This window comes from Parambassis ranga, chromosome 17 (genome assembly GCF_900634625.1).
Source record: "Parambassis ranga chromosome 17, fParRan2.1, whole genome shotgun sequence".
Classification (NCBI taxonomy): Eukaryota; Metazoa; Chordata; class Actinopteri; family Ambassidae; genus Parambassis; species Parambassis ranga.
This window is the reverse complement of record NC_041037.1, coordinates 17,000,802-17,013,910: the sequence shown is the minus strand read 5'-3', so window position 1 is coordinate 17,013,910 and position 13,109 is coordinate 17,000,802. Positions and strand designations below refer to the sequence as shown.

General features: G+C 42.7%; 1 pseudogene; it reads left to right on the top strand.

Annotated features, from left to right (window-relative positions):
- Nucleotides 1–5,156: 5,156 nt before the first annotated feature.
- LOC114449713 (maternal embryonic leucine zipper kinase-like) lies at nucleotides 5,157–10,566 on the top strand (annotated as a pseudogene).
- The last annotated feature ends 2,543 nt before the right edge of the window (nucleotides 10,567–13,109 follow it).

Sequence of the window (13,109 nt, the reverse complement as noted above, 5' to 3'; positions counted from 1 at the left end):
GTGTCGTGCAGGGGGTGAGAGGTGTTGTTACGAATACTGAGGAGTTTCCTCAGTATCCTCCTCTCCGTCACCTCCACCACAGACTCCAGCTCCACTCCCAGCACCGAGCCAGCCTTCCTAATGAGCTTGTTGAGTCTGTTGGTGTCGGCCGTCTTCATCCTGCTGCCCCAGCACACTACAGCGTAGAAGATGACGCTGGAGACCACCGAGTGGTAAAACATCTGCAGCATGGTCTGGCAGACGTTAAAGGACCTGAGTCTCCTCAGTAGATACAGGCGACTCTGTCCCTTCCTGTATATTGCCTCTGCATTTGTGGACCAGTCCAGTTTGTGGTCAATGTGGACACCCAGGTATTTGTAGCTGTCCACAATGTCCACGTTGGTACCCTTGATGCTGACCGGGTTTGGGAGTGTCTGGTGCTTCCTGAAGTCCACCACCAGCTCTCTTGTCTTTGTGACATTCAGCTGCAGGTGGTTCTGTCCGCACCACTCCACAAAGCTGTCCACCACACTCATATACTCCGCCTCCCGACCTCTGCTGGTGCAGCCCACAATGGCAGAGTCATCCGAGAACTTCTGCAGGTGGCAGGACTGTGAGCAGTGTCTGAAGTCCGATGTATAGAGTGTGAACAGGAATGGAGACAGTACCGTGCCCTGGGGTGCCCCCGTGCTGCTCACTATCGTGTCCGAGACGGTGTTCCTCAGCCTCACAAATTGTGGTCGACCTGTAAGATAGTTAGTGAACCAGGTGACCAGTGGGGTCTCTACCTGCATGTCCAGGAGCTTCCTATTCAAAAGGGCAGGCTGCACGGTGTTAAACGCACTGGAAAAATCAAAGAACATGATTCTAACAGTGTTACCTGCCTCCTCCAAGTAGGTGTGTGCTCTGTGCAGCAGGTAGATGATGGCGTCCTCCACTCCAATACGGGGCTGGTAAGCAAACTGCAGGGGGTCCAGCGATGGTTCCACAACAGCACGCAGGTGTTTCAGGACCAGCCTCTCCAGAGACTTCATCACATGTGAAGCAACTGGTCTGTAGTCGCTGTGTGTGCTTGGATGTTTGGTCTTGGGCACAGGAACAAGGCATGTTGTCTTCCACAGGGCAGGGACAGTCATCAGGCTCAGACTCAGGGAGAAGATGTGCTGGAAGACCCCACACAGCTGTGTGGCGCAGTCCCTGAGTACTCTGGGGCTGAGTCCGTCCGGTCCTGCAGCTTTTCCCGGTCGTAGGCGACTGAACTCCCTCCTCACATCTTCTGTGGTGATGGTAACTGTGGACACAGAAGAGCAGAGAGAGAGATCTGATGGGGGAGGGTGGGGGGTTGTTAATGGAAGGTGGGGTAAGGGGGGCAGGGTGATGTTATTGATGGGGAGGTGAAACTGGTTAGTATGGTTAGGGGGAGGGGGAGGAGGAGGAGGTACATTGTTGTTATCGACAGGTGTTAATGGTGCATCACAGGGAGGGGGGGGGGGAGGGTGGTCAGGGAGTGGACTATCAAACCTGTTGAAAAACAGGTTCAGTTGGTTGGCCTCCTGCAGATCTCCATCCATCAGCTGGTCGGAGATCCTATTGTGGCCGGTGATGGTTCGCATGCCACTCCATACCTCCCTCAAGTTGTTCCGGGCAAGTTGGCTCTCCAGCTTCCTCCTTGCCATCTCCAATCTTCTCCTTCACCTCTGCCTGGGCCCTCCTCATCTCCTCTCTGTCTCCACTCAAGAAGGCTGTCTTCTTTCTGTTGAGTGATGCCTTGATGTCCTTTGTCACCCATGGTTTATTGTTTGGAAAGCAGCGTATTGACCTGGTGGGGATTAGTGAATCTGTGCAAAAATTAACATATTCTGTGATACAGTCTGTGAGTGTGTCTACATCCTCACCGTGAGTGTCACAGAACACATCCCAGTCAGTCACCTCAAAACATCCCTGCAGGGTCTCCAGGGCTTCCGGTGTCCACCTCCGTACAGTTTTGGTGGTCACCGGCTGCCGCTGTACTGCTGGTATATACTGGGGTTTGAGGTGGACTAGGCTATGGTCTGATCTGCCCAAGGGAGGGAGAGCTATGGAGCTGTATGCCTCTTTAACATTAGCATACAGTAAATCTAGAGTTTTATTTTCTCTTGTTTTACAGTCCACAAACTGCTTGAAAGTGGGCAGAGTTGATTTCAGATTAACCCTTTAAACCCTGGCCATATTAAAAGAAAAAATCACCTAAAAAGACATTCCCGAAGAAAATGAGGAAATGCACCACAATAATAATGTGCATATGCATGTTCTTGGTGTCTAGGGACATCTAGGGACCTCAGAGAATGCATTTCCAGTGTTTAAAATATTGTGTCTATTAGTATGCCTGAGTAAATTAGAAAAAACTACAGGAGAAATGTAACAATTTTATCCTCGCCTGAGTTTTTTTCCTATTTGACAGAGGAAAACATTATGCTAACAATGATTCTATGTACACAGATGCCATTGATCACATTCAGCTATTCCTTGGCTACAAATATACCAAATTTGATAGAATTTGAACAAAGAGCAAAGCCTTCACAAAGGTTTTAGTAAGGATATCACCAGGCAGACACTCAGTTTGGCACAATTTGGCACCACATTGCCAAATAGGTTACTATAGCTATAGCTAGCTTACTCATTTCCAGTGGAAACTGGCTGGAAAATACAATTTATATCCATTTCACTAGTCTATTGCCATCTACTGGAGCTTTTGGGTATGAATTTACCTTGCACTTCATCAACTTCTACCATTATGCACAGTGTAAAATCAATAGAAAAAAACATCAAAATGTATGATTTTGTCTCCAAATAGAGTAGTTTTTATTATAATAACTAATAACTAATGTACATTAATGAAAGTCCAACCAAATATTAGGTAAAGAAAATAAAAATAACAACAAGGAGAGGTGATGCCTCAGCGTTGAGCCCAGATGGGCCTGGAACCTCACTTTCCTCTTCTCTTCCCTCTTGTTGGCTGTGAAAATAATAACAATTATTATTATCTGTAATTGCATACATATTGAAATACACATATTATGTAAATAATATGTAAAGACAGTATTGAATAGGATTGAATCATCCTTCTTCATCTCTGTTCAGCTGTTCCCTTAGGGGTTGCCACAGTCAATCATCACCACTATCCTCTGCATCCTCCTCTCTCACCCCAACTACCACCCTGCTGTCTACTATATTGTGTACACGTATATATATAATAAATCATTTTATCGATCAACACGGATATTAGCAACAAATAGTTTACACTTCAAAATAAATGTACAAAACTTACTCAACTTACTCAAACTGGGTCTATCTTTTCCAACGTTCAACGTTGCTGGCAACGGGGTCGAACGAATCCGGAAATTCCTGCCGTTGAAATTCTGCTCCATGCCCCTCTCGTCACGGTATCATGAAGAGATACGCTAGCTAACAACCTAAAAAAACCCTCTGACACTTACTGAAACTCACTGAAAGTCACCGAAAGTCACTGAAGCACACTAAAGCAACTACAACCTCCACAAACACATACGCGTAGTTAGCTAGCGTTAGTGTTGTTGCGTCTAGTCTTTACACAGGGATTTTACGTCAGCTGGGTATTGTAGTCCATTAGATTTTTTTGTACCATTCGATTCAGTAGCTTGTCCTCTTTCATTGGACTACAAACATGGCCGCAACCGTGGTGAATTTGATCAGAATTTGAAGTAATAGTGCCTGTACGTTTTCGGCCCTTCGGCGGGCCCATCGGGTTAAGGAATTTCGGTGTCATTTTTAACATGGGAGTCTATGAGAGAGCCCTTCAACGAGGGTCATCTGCCAAATGTATCTCCTACAAATTTCAAGCTACAGACTCCATTTAGTCTTAAAACGCTCATTAGATGCTGCTCTATCAAACTTGTATTCAGAATTTTCTAATTCCGAATCATTTCCGCATGCCAGGCTCTTAAAGTTGGAGTGGTTTTTGAGGCCTCCTCTGCTGTTACCATGGTGACAGGCTGACACACAGAGGCATACAAAGCTCTGAATTGCTCTGATTCTCCAGCAATTCAGAGCAATCCTTCACATCAGCATTCAAAGCATTCTAGTATATATTAAGATAGTGTGGTAACTGATTCAAGCTACTGAAACCTGTTGGAAAGTTTGGAAATGATTTGCAGGCTTTTTCATATCTGAATAAAACACACAATGTTTCATATGAAAATTGAAAAACAAACATTTGTTTTTAAATGTTGCTATGACGTTATCATGATGACGTTTTGGTGATGACGCTCCTGATGACACAGGATAGAATGTTGATTTCACCATAGAGACGTATCAACAAAGCTTCAGTCTTTTGGGACACAACTCACCAACCTGAGTACTCACCGTTGTTTCTTCTTGTAAAGAAGTTGCATTTTCCTGCAAGAGATGGATCCTTTCACCTCATCATCCTTCACTGCAGTAAGTAACAAGCTCTTCTCATCTCTAACCCTCCTAATGTCCAAACTTCTTTTAGAGAAATAAATATGAACTAGAAAAGCATTTCCTGAAGAAAATGCAAGTTTGATTGCCGCAGCTGAAGCATTGCTTTGAACGCTGATGTGAGTGATTGCTCTGAATTGCTGGAGAATCTGCAATCTGAACTTAATTTGCTGAAACACAGTTAAGAATTTAGAAAGATGAAGCTCTTATCTGGAAAAGTAGAAAATGTTTTAATATTATGAAGATATGAAAGAGAAACAGCTGAAGACAAGAACAGTATGAAGTCACTAGGTTGATTGCCATGGCAATCAAACTAATAATAAAGACGTAGAATAACAAGAGTTTGATTGCCTAGCAACGGCAATCAAACTAATAAAGACGTAGAAGAACAAGAGTTTGATTGCCATGGCAATCAAACTAATAATAATAAAGACGTAGAAGAACAAGAGTTTGATTGCCTAGCAACGGCAATCAAACTAATAAAGACGTAGAAGAACAAGAGTTTGATTGCCTGGTTTGGTTGCTGGGCAACCAAACTAATTATAGCTTAACTATCAGAGAGTGTATTTAAACTCTCTATCATAAAGATTACAGTGTTAAAATGTATTAGCGATGTTAATGCTGCAAATTTCAGTGTTCTTGTAAGCCTGTTGGTAATTTCAAACCTTGTTTTATCTCGTATGAAGGAGGTTTATCGTGTAGCTGGAGCAGGAAGCATGCCCGTGGAAAGGACGACGGAGTTCCGAGCCGAAGAGCTCTACAAATATTACAAGGTTTATGAGACCATCGGCTCGGGTAATTTCAGGACTAAATGCAGTTTGTGTCGTTTCGTGTCATTTCTATTGTGTGTTAAAGGACGCTGTGTTTTATTTAGGAGGCTTTGCTAAAGTCAAGTTGGGTCGTCACATCTTGACAGGAGAGAAGGTTGCCATTAAAATCATTAATAAAAAAGATCTCGGGGTGAGTCTGACTGAAGTGTACAACACAAAACTTACACAAACCATGACCTCAAGCTGCAGGACCATTTGAAAATGTACAAAACAAAAAATAAACACGGCTGTGTTTACATCACATTTAACCGATGTTGAAAGCACCTTCACTTTCTAACTCTACAGGATGACTTGCCTCGTGTGAAGCTGGAGATTGAAGCCATGAAGAACCTGAGTCATCAGCACATCTGTCGGCTGTACCAGGTCATAGAGACCTCCACCCAGATATTCATGGTGCTGGAGGTAAAGGTCGAACAGACAGAGATGATGTGTGACTCTGAATAAAACAATCTTATGTTCATATATTTGCCTTCTTTGTAGCACTGCCCAGGTGGAGATTTGTTTGACTATATCATAGCAAAGGACCGTCTGTCGGAAGAGGACACCAGGGTGTTTTTCAGACAGATTGTGTCTGCCATGGCCTACGTACACAGCCAAGGATACGCACACAGAGACCTAAAACCAGTAAAAGTCCTCATCATACAGCCAGATACCACAAAATGTTTGTCTGGGTTTGACTACACTTGATTCTAATGTTTGTGTCTCTGAATCTTAGGAAAACATATTGATTGATGAGGATCATAACTTGAAGCTCATTGACTTCGGCTTGTGTGCCAAACCTAAGGTACATCATCAGATGAAAAAGTCTGATCTTTAAGGTAAAACTGTCACATACTGGTCTACATATCACGTTTCCTCTTTCTCAGGGAGGTTTGGGTTATGAGCTGATGACATGTTGTGGGAGCCCCGCATACGTTGCACCTGAGCTCATCCAGGACAGAGCTTATATTGGTTCAGAGGTAGGACATGCATACTGTTGAATGTTAACATGTAGAAACCTTTGTGTTTACATTCAGGATCTCCACTAAAAAAGATCAATTATTACCTGCCTGCTCTGCTGCGTCTGCCTCTTCTTGGTTTCTTGATCTTATTCACTGGTGCATGACTCGGCACAACTGAGCTTGAAGCTGAAATACTGCTGTGTAATGTGTAACCTCCAGGCTGATGTATGGAGTATGGGAGTGCTGCTGTTCTCTCTGCTCTGTGGAGACCTGCCCTTTGACGATGATAACTGTGTAGTCCTCTACAGGAAGATTACAGTAAGAGCTCTGCTGTGTGTCCAGCATATTGGTTGAAGTTATGGAGGTGCTGCTAAATAATTTGTGGCCATGACCGACAGTCGTTGTTTTGTCTTACAGTCTAAGCTAGTGCCGGAATATTGTTTGTTTTTCCTGAAGTGTTTGTGACGTGGATATTTTTTTTCAGAGGGGGAAATATGACAACCCACACTGGCTCTCTCCAGGGAGCGTCCTTCTCCTCAACCAGATGATGCAGGTACATTTCAGTCAGTTTGTTTGCTGTTTTATTTGTGTTTTATCTTGACCTTATCCTTTTTGACACAAGCAAGGTAGAATGGGGTTCTTGTCCATATTCCTACATGCATCATCTACAGATGTTGAAAGAACATAAAATATAGAAAATAGCCAACTGAAAAAAGGTCCAGTGGAAAAAAAATCTCTGTCACTCACTAATTGATTGCTATAATGGGGATATTATCATTGCCCAACTTGCCATTTATTGATGTGTCCATTTCACCTTGCAGAACACAGGAAGTGCTTGTTTACTGTAGGCAACTAACATTGGGGGAATTCAGATCTGTTAACTAAACTGTTTTTGTCAATGGAGTTTGACGGTTTGATTCAGTGTGGTGTCAGTTCCCTGTAGGAAAACCCTATCTGACATCAAGGAAAAAAGGTCCTTCTTCAAAGAAACAGAGCCATCCTCTTTTACAATGTACACTTAATATCTTTATCTGTAGTAAAGCACAGTAGTCTGTTTTGGGAATTTACAATATTAATATCTATCTCACATAAATAATCAGTTTCTGAACTGTTCTTGTATTATAGTTTTAGACACAGTGTACATGTTGAATTGCAGTGTCTGTGTGTGTCCTGTAGGTGGACCCCAAGCGTCGTGTGACTGTTAGACAGCTACTGGATCATCCCTGGGTGATGAAAGACCACAACAGCCCTGTGGAATGGTACAGCAGGCAGCTGGTAAAGACACAAGAGGATCATCTATAACAGCATGCATTAGCAAACATTTAAACCACACAATTACAAACACTTAAACAGCTTTTGCTTTCGATATGTGTTCTCTTTGGTAGCTTGTTTCTTTTGGTTTCAAATCAAAGATTCGTCGATTTCGAGGTTTTTTACTGAAACAATAACATCCTTGTATTATATACTCAACAATATTATTTGTTGGAAATTGTTGTTTTCGTGTGTTGACATAAAACTAGAAGTGTCCCTCTTGGGTCTTTAATGGATAGTCCTGGTCTTTTTTTTGTAGCTTGGTCACATAGATGAAGACTGTATCACTGAGATGGCAGTGAACATGAAGCGATCGAGAGAGAGCACCACAGCGCTTGTGAGGGAGGTGTGTGAATTCACTACACTGTAAAATCTGTTTAAGAGATCTGTGTGCATTTTTTTGCATGGTTTCTGATGGATTTTAAAACATCTCCCCTCCCACAGTGGCGTTTTGACCACACCACAGCCACCTACCTGCTGCTGCTGTCAAAGAAGCAGAGGGGAAAGCCTGTCCGCCTGTGTCCTCAACCAGCTGTCTATGATTCCTCCTGCTCTCCGCTGCACCAGGGACTACAGGTCAGACTCTGGACCACTCCAATATACTCCACATATTTAGGGCTACTGCCAGGTGGATGTTCTTCTTGTACTGATTCTCTGCACCTAAATGTTGTTGTGGACCTTTTTTCTTGTGTTCATTTTCAGACAAGAGACGCATTTCAGTTCAGCGAGGATGAAGATGCTGTAATTGTGGATTCTATGGACTTTTGCTCAGATTACATTGATGATCACATCTCACAGCATACACCCCAGGGGGTCAGAGGTCATCCAGATGAAAGAACAAACAAAGACATGGTATGTGAAAGTTGAAACAAAAGCAGGAAGCAGAAGGAGGAAGGGTGGTTGGGAGACCTGATTGTCAGACAGTCTCTTTGGTATTCTAACATTATGCTATGATGCTGCTAAGAAGACCCTTATTTTGTGGTATTTGATTGTTCACAAGCAAAGGCAAAAGGGGAGGGAGCTGCCATGGTAACCTTGGCTAATGCTTCTGCAAGACAGCTTCTCTTGGTCTATAACCATTTACCTGTCTTTAAAGATGACAGTCATTCCCCATACAGTGACTAAATGTTGTAGAGAGAATGAATTTGGTGTCCAGCTGATGTGCTGTTCAGACAGACCACACATTCAGTATGATTCTGTCAAGAGTAATGTACTCATACCACTTTTCTCATGTTGGATTCCTAAAGAGGCTGGCATCTCCATCAGTGGAAAAAAGGTGTGCTTACAGCCCAACCCCAGAGAGGGGGCGGAAAACGACACCACACCGCCAGGAGAAGAAGGAGAGGGACCAAGAACGAACCAGTGAAAACAGGAGAATACTGCTATCCAAGAAAATCAAAATGGAACCAAACCCACAGCGTCACACCCAAAGGTAGGAATAATTTCCTGGTTACAGATAATGCAGAGCTTCAGGACTAGTACAGTTTATTTGAATACTGTAATTGTTTGTTGTTCCAAACAAGGGCTTGAAGTACCGTCCCTATTAGATTAGATTTGCATTAACCAACTGCCCCTCTCCACCCCCCCCCCCTCTTTCCTTATCTATCCCACACTCACAGTCTCATGCAGCTCTCATAATCACAAGTGCCACATCCACATGCCACACATTTGCAAGTAAATTGTCTTCTGGTAGTGACATGTGTTCTCTTGCCACTAAAACCTATCTCTCTGTTGTGTGTGTGTGTGTGTGAGAGAGAGAGAGAGCGAGTGTGTGAGACTCATTTTGCCTTTTGTGTTTACAACTCTAATGCCAAAAACAGCCAGTCATATGCATAACAGCTGTTCTTAAATTACTTAAAACTGGGATGAAACATTCACTCCATAATATCTGTTTTTTTTCAACACTAAAAGTTTCCTAATGACTCAATTATTTTGTATGTTAGTAGTTGAACCACACCAAATAATAATAATGCTGGTACTATTAATATAGAACTATTGACTCTTGTGTCAAAAAAAAGAAAAACAGTGCCAGAAGGCTGAAATGATAAATTTATGAGACCAGAAAAGCAGCAGTCACAGCTTCCTTTATATTGGAAAATGGCTAACTAGATTCTTTACTTTTTTGATGTGTAAATGTAGGTGGTGATAGTGCAACTAAGGAGCTGAATAAGAAGAGGGCAGCAGAGAACAAAGATGCTGCAAACCTTGAAATACTGGCCTTTAGTCCAGAGCGAAGGTGAGTGCTCTACAAGATGAGTGAAGGGACGATGTCCTTACACGTCTTTGGTCGGCCAATCAGACCGAAATGGGGGAAAAAAAAACAAGAACATGTGAGTCACAGGTGACAGAAGTTAAGCTAAACTGTTTGCTTTCCAGGCCTTGTTCTCTGGACATGGCCGTCACAGACAGTGGGAAGAAGAAGAGAGCAGGGAAAGTGTTTGGTTCCCTGCAGAGAGGCCTAGATAAGGTGATCACTATGCTCACCCCGAGTAAGAGACGAGCCCATCAGCACGGCCCCGCAAAATCAAGGTATAAGCATGGTGAAACAACAGACCTCACCATAATTTCTTCATTTTTCTTACTTCAATAAACCATGTTCATAGAAAAGCTACAATGATAAACTTTGTTGATGAATGGCTGTCTCCTTCCAGGATCATACAACGTGACTCTGACCAGTCAGACCAATCCAGACCAGGTGCTCAACCAGATCCTGTCCATCCTGCCGGAGAAAAACATCGATTTCCAGCAGAAGGGGTTAGAAAGACATGCTGCCATCCCTGCCTTTTTTTCATAATGCTGCTCCTCCTATCAAATTCAGTCATTTACCATTATTTACTTCACCCATCATTCAGGTACACTCTCAAGTGTCAGACCTGCAGTGACTTTGGAAAGGTGACCATGGCGTTTGAGCTAGAGGTGTGCATGCTGCAGAGGCCAGAGGTCATCGGAGTGCGCCGCCAGAGGCTGAAGGGAGACGCCTGGGTCTACAACACCTGGTGGAAGACATTCTCTCTGCATCCAGTATCTGAATGATGCACTTTCCTGACAGTAGCACTGCTGGTTTTAAGTCAACTTTAGCATAATTGTCAGCAACATGACGTTTCTTGTCAGAAAAGAATGACTGATGCAGGGAGCTGTCTTTTTTTTAAAACATAGACTAGAATACTGTGGTATGTTGTGCTGATTACATTTGGTATTAAGCTGAGAGAGAGAGGGAGAGAGGAAGGGAGAGAGAGAGAGAGAGAGGGAGAGAGAGGAGAGAGAGGAGAGAGAGAGAGAGAGAGAGGAGGAGAGAGAGAGAGAGAGAGAGAGAGAGAGAGAGAGAGCAGAGAAAGAGCGGACAGACCTCAGCTCATACAGAGGATGTGGACAGCAGTGATTTATGTTCTGTTATTTAAATGTTACTTATTAAATTGTATATTAAATCGTTCTTGTCTCTGTGTTCTTAAACTCTTCTAACCTTGTTACATATGTGTTTTCACCTATTTATAATTGAAGTAAACTTTTGAACAACTTCTCAGTGACCACAGTAAATCATTTATTGTGTGTGTGTTGTGTTATGTACAATATTTACAAAGACACAGTTTGAACATTTCTAACTATTTACCAGTGGGCATTATGAAAATGTACAGTTTATTATTTATAAAAATCAGCAGAAAATACTATTCACAAAGAACATATATATAAATGTTTGGCTGAGCAGGAGTCCTTGGTGCTTCTGGACTGGATGATGCCACGGTGAAGACCTTGGAGTCCTCTGGCTGTGAGTGGGACATCATCTGGGGGAGGGGGGTGTCTGTCTCCTCTGTCCACCACATCGTCCATCAGGGTTTGCAGAGCGGACGATCGGCGGCTGCCATGTTACTAAAGATGTTTTAAAAAGGGCAAAAATAAAAATAATAACTTCAACAGAGCGGCTTCCAACGCAGCTTAAAATATGAATAGCTATAAAATATGTATCCTCACCCTCCAAAGGTGATGATGGTCAGTACACCTCCTCCAGGACAGACAGCTGGTCCTGCAGGGAGCCCCACTCTCCTCCACCCAGCAGTAATTCTCTGGTGTAGTGACAGACCTGATGCTTAATTACACATTAAAGCAGTGCTTTCAGGGTTATTTGCAGGGTTCGTACACATTTAGCTATTTATTTAAAGTATTAAAATTACAAACAGACCCTGTATCCGGAGGATCCTCAGGAGGACGCGGCCTCCTGAGACCCGCGTAGGCTGCGTCCTCCGAAGGATGCAGACCCTGAATTGGGACACAGCTACTGTTCCACTTTTCAAACAAGCATGGACTGAACTGCTCCAGGCTGAGTTTAGGAAACTTAGCGCCACCTGTGTGAGAGGAGGGACAATGACACAACTGACAGTGGTGATTACACGTGATGACAGCAACTTCAGTCCAGCTGTTGTCCACACTCAGGCTCTGATCCTCCACCACCAGCCCAGCAGGAGGTGTTACCACCAGTGAAATTATACCGTATTTTGACTTCTTCTATTGCCAACCTTCACCTCTGTCTTAAATGATCGTACCACCCTAACACCCTTTCTCATTAGGGTTAACCCCCTCCTCTTTATCATCAGCTCAACCCACCATTACCCTTCTCCTCCTGCTGGGACACACAAGGAGAACCTGCCAGAGAGAAATGCTGATCAGCTGCAACACACAGGCATGACAAATGTGGCATTTTATCAGGTAGGAACATCATTTATTTCACATTATATACTATGTTAAAGACCTAAAATCGTGTCCATTACAGCTGCACAAAAATACTGAAAACAATGTTTAACATGTAAGTGAAGGCATCTCTTGACACCTTTCACTGCTCATTTTCTTGGAGGTAAAATGTTCAAACACTGTCACCAAGCTAAACTATCACCATCATCTCTCCACCAACGTGAAGTGAAGCCTGGAAGATGAACAGACGGACGATGACAGAGTATAAAACACACCACTGCTCCATCGACTGGATGAATAATACATTTAAAGTCAAGTAATTTTGTCTCTATAAACACAGAAATCATTTTATTTTGATCTTTTTACAATGTCAGAAAAAACAAAAATATGACACTGAAAACCAGAGAAGACAGACATGAAATAAAAACAGACGCTTCATATAACCATGTAAAACAGAGAGTTGTAAACACATGTACATAAAAAACATGACTGTAAATGAGTAATGCTTTGCTTGTGTATGTTATTCAATTAAGTTCTACACCTACAGGGGAGAATAATAACATCCGCACATAAATATAAGATAAGATAAGATAAGATAAGATAAGATAAGATAAGATAAAACTTTATTAATCCCGAAGGAAATTCTTGTGCCAGAGGTATCAAGTCACAATAAATGCAGTTAAGTACAGAGTATAGGTATAAGTGTCACTATAATCCAAAATAAGAGTACAGTACACAGTATGAGCACAATATATGATACCTGGATACAAATATGGAGATGTAAGGTGCTAAGTAAACATGATATAGACAAGTGGAGGGAATGACAGTGATGCCTGACATGAATATCTAGCGCTTCTCCCTACAGAAAGGGGAGGAGTTATACAGTCTGATG